Here is a 4,597-nt window from a genome sequence, read left to right on the forward strand (position 1 = left end):
TTGAGTTTGGAGATCATGTAGAAGAAATTAATAAGCAGTTGAAAAAGCTTATAAACAACCAAGATGTCCTGGCTTCCACATTCAGGAATTCACCTGATCTACTGGAGGATGAGTTAGTATTTGGTTACCTGGGATCTATGTTGATTTGTGATTCACTAAAATATTTCTGCATGACATTAGTTTTAGTCATGTCTTTAGATGTTTGGGGAAAAATAAGCATGAAACTTATCATGATATTAAGGCATTTTATGATTTGGGAAAAATATTTGGGAGGACAAAATTATTCTTCTTGAGCTAAGAAAGTATGAAAACAGTCATCTTGAAACAAACATCCTTTTTTTGTTTTGTTTTGTGGGTTTTCACTATTTATTTATGACAAATACTCCACATCTGTAATCCTCTCCAGTCAGAAGTCCTTTGAGACGATGCCGTCGGTCTTGGCCAGTCGGAGAATGGAATCATCTGACTCACCCATCCTGTGAATGGCCCCGCAGATAGCGTAGGTTTTAAACTCGGCGTTGAGCGTGCCTGTCACCGTGCCAGCCTCGGCCACGTTCATCTGGATGGCGCATGGTCCTTGGCAGCGATGATGCGGTAGCTGGACAAGCATTTCCGCGGCATGCACAGGTCCATGAACTCGCTGGCGTCGTTCCGCATGTTGAGGGTGCATCTGGTGGCACCGCGATGAGTGCTCGCGCAGAAAGGCAAAACAACTATTCTTAAAGCAATTTACACTACATTTTCCAATTCCCTTAATGTTGAAATCACCAGAAACTAGAGAGCCTGGCTAGGGTGGTAACATCACCACCCACTAGCTATGTGATACTTGGTTAAAGTCGCTGAACTTCAGTCTCTTTACTAAAAAATGGGCTCAATTCTGTTACAGTATTTTAAAGAGAATTAAATAATTTAATATCTGTAAATTACATAGTATAGTGTCTATGACATAATAACTTTCAGCAAATGCTGAGAATCTGTTATTTACTAAGTAATAGTTTTGTAAATGGTAACAATCAGGCAATGGGACCTTGTTTCTCCTGCTTGCTATGAACTTCAGGAGAAGAAAGCTAGGAAAATTATAGTGAGTGAGTAGGAACAGAGGCTAGAAAAGTAGAAGATAAAATCAGTTCTATTTGTTAATTTTAATTCACGTCATCTAGGAATAGATCATATCAAACTTTGGGAGGAAACTGTACATATTTATGAAGTACATATCAAGCATTTGAAATATTCCTTTAGTCCACTAAATATATTTTCCAAAATGTTCATCTGGCATTTTTAGCCTGTACACTTCTGAGACCTAGTTACCTTATTTTTTCTTTTAAATTGTAATATACACAACCCTCTTTTCCTAGGTGACACTTTGAAATATGAAATGCAATTCCCAGTTCTGCAGTAGGTTTGCATTCCTGTTAGAATTACTAGGCCTTCCATTCATTTAGATCAGATGAAATGTGTCATCTTCAGTAAAGCTTTATCCAAGTTCTTTGGACAAAGGCAGCTTTTTCCCTTGAGCTTCTCCAGACAACAATTTGCAACTATTCCTGTTACAGTTGTTTTCTAAACATTTATTTACATGTTTCTTTCCTCTACTAGATGGCAATCACATCAGAAATATGAAGTTTAAATTTTTATTTCATCTTTTGCTGAGAGGGGGTACATAAATATTAACTGAGTGAGTGATGAAGGGAATGAATTTGATTCTTTACTGTGGAGTGGAATACATAGAAATATATAGTCTTCTGAGATCTGTGTTTATTTATCAATTAGATATTGCTATAAATACATGGTATTTAGAAAGAACAATGATCTTACCCTCACGCTAGACCCTTGTGTTTACTTACAGTGGTATGATAAAGATGGCTAAATAAAAGATAAAGAAGAACTTTAAAACATCACCGCTTCAAAAGAATGTTTAGCAGTTCTGAGATCAAAAGTCAGCTACTAGTATCTTGTATCTTATTGTCCAAAAGCAGGTAGTAATTCCCCAGGTGCACACAACATGGCACCTGTATATCACCTGTGAAATAAACATACTCTGGCTGTCAAGAAATGTTTGGTTGTTGTTGTGGGGTTTGCCCCCCTGAGTGAAGGATTTAAAATTAAACATCAGTTTAGATGGGGAAAAGAAAAGGTGGCTAAGATTTTTTTTTTTTTTTTTTTTTTTTTTTTTTGCGGTACTCGGGCCTCTCACTGTTGTGGCCTCTCCTGTTGTGGAGCATAGGCTCTGGACGTACAGGCTCAGCGGCCGTGGCTCACGGGCCTAGCCACTCCGCGGCATGTGGAATCTTCCCGGACCGGGGCACGAACCCATGTCCCCTGCATCGGCAGGCGTACTCTCAACCACTGCACCACCAGGGAAGCCCTGGCTAAGATTTTTGATAGGTTTTCCTTTTGCTCCCAAAGTGGCTTCCCAGCAGCAACTTTGGCAATTACTCTTGGCAGTAGCTCCTGACACAGGCTCCCAACACCTGCTCCCATCTGCAAGGGCTCTTCTCTGAAATGACTTCCACTGGCAGGGAGTTCCATTATCAAAACTCTAGGGCAGTAGCAGCCTATTCTATCTTTGGGGCCACTAGCCTCCCTCGTCCTTCTCTTGGTACCTGGTCCCTGCTCTCTTAGCACCATTTCTAGGGCAGCTCACAGCAGGACCCACAGAGTCCTCTGGACAGTTACAGAATGAAACTGCTCTTTTTGAGTAACAAGTTCAAAAGTATGAAGATAAAAATCCTAAATTATAGACCATAGTGCTATATTCTCTGTAATTTCCTATGGTCCACTCAACACTTCTGAGGTTTGGGATCCCCCTTTGGAGTTGTAACTGCTTGAGGACATTATGTTAACCCTTAGTGGCTGGTGGAACACAAGCCTAGTGGAGAGTTTGCTGTTTTATCTTATCTTACCTTACCTCACAGCACACATTTCCCTCTTCTTCTGGTGTTTTTTGGAGGATGTTTCCCTCACCTAGTTTCAGTGCATGTGGTTGAGGTGGAGATAGATAATACTCACTATCTCCTTCGTTCAAGGGATTATACTATGTTCTGTGTTGCACAGATTCTCTGTTGATCCAAACAACAAAATTCCAGGAATTTTATCTATACATGTATCTATGTATTAGGAAAGATAAATTATTTTTCTGATGGCCTTGTTAAAGGTGAAAAGAGGGCTTCCCTGGCGGTGCAGTGGTGGAGAATCCGCCTGCCGATGCAGGGGACGCGGGTTCGTGCCCCGGTCTGGGAAGATCCCACATGCTGCGGAGCAGCTGGGCCCGTGAGCCATGGCCGCTGAGCCTGTGCGTCCAGAGCCTGTGCGAGAGGCCACAACAGTGAGAGGCCCATGCAGCATCAAAAAAAAAAAAAAAAACCAGATGAAAGGATTATGTAATCTTCAGCTACTATTGGCAACTATGGGGAGATGGCCTACATGTGAAAATGAGTGAATGCGTGTGTGTGTGTGTGTGTGTGTGTGTGTGTGTGTGAGAGAGAGAGAGAGAGAGAGAGAGAAAATCCTGAAAATAATATTTGAATGCCTGAACTTAACCTGTCTGACCAGCTCTACTCATGGGTTTCTCTATTACGTGATTCAATAAATTACTCTATTCTTATTATTTGCATAAGGTAGTTTGAATTAAGTCTCTAAAACTGGTAACTAAAATGGCTCAACTAATTGATCAGGAAACTAAGGGATCGATGAAACCTGCAAATTCCACTTGCTCATCTTTTCCTAGACGGCAGCCATATAACCAGGTAACCAGAATGCCTAGGACAATTTTACTTCAAATGTTTCCTCCTATTTTCCCTATCAATATATTCCTAAATTTCATACTTTATCATTTTTCCAAAAATAAATGGTAATTATGCCCATAGGGCATAAGGACACCAATGAAAACCAAGTTTCCCCAAAGTTAACTTGGACCTTTCAGTATTCTTTGAGAGAGAGAGAGAGAGAGAGAGAAAATCCTGAAAATAATATTTGAATGCCTGAACTTAACCTGTCTGACCAGCTCTACTCATGGGTTTCTCTATTACGTGATTCAATAAATTACTCTATTCTTATTATTTGCATAAGGTAGTTTGAATTAAGTCTCTAAAACTGGTAACTAAAATGGCTCAACTAATTGATCAGGAAACTAAGGGATCGATGAAACCTGCAAATTCCACTTGCTCATCTTTTCCTAGACGGCAGCCATATAACCAGGTAACCAGAATGCCTAGGACAATTTTACTTCAAATGTTTCCTCCTATTTTCCCTATCAATATATTCCTAAATTTCATACTTTATCATTTTTCCAAAAATAAATGGTAATTATGCCCATAGGGCATAAGGACACCAATGAAAACCAAGTTTCCCCAAAGTTAACTTGGACCTTTCAGTATTCTTTTAAAAAACATATATTACAAAAGGAGTTAATAATAGCTGCTCGTCCCCAAAGAATTGTTCTGAAAATTAGTTTGCATTTGTAAAAATAAAAAGGTATATATATCAAATAATAGTGAATCAGTTTACATAGCATATAAAATAGAAAGGGTGTACAGATGTGTGGTATCAATACTATTTTTTTCTATGAAAAACGTTGCAATGATTGTGAGATGCTTGT

General features: G+C 39.4%; 1 pseudogene; it reads right to left on the reverse strand.

The window, feature by feature from the left end:
- Positions 1–406: 406 nt before the first annotated feature.
- Positions 407–657, reverse strand: LOC102982455 (40S ribosomal protein S21-like; annotated as a pseudogene).
- Between the last annotated feature and the right edge of the window lie 3,940 nt (positions 658–4,597).

Source organism: Physeter macrocephalus, chromosome 8 (genome assembly GCF_002837175.3).
Source record: "Physeter macrocephalus isolate SW-GA chromosome 8, ASM283717v5, whole genome shotgun sequence".
Taxonomy (NCBI): Eukaryota; Metazoa; Chordata; class Mammalia; order Artiodactyla; family Physeteridae; genus Physeter; species Physeter macrocephalus.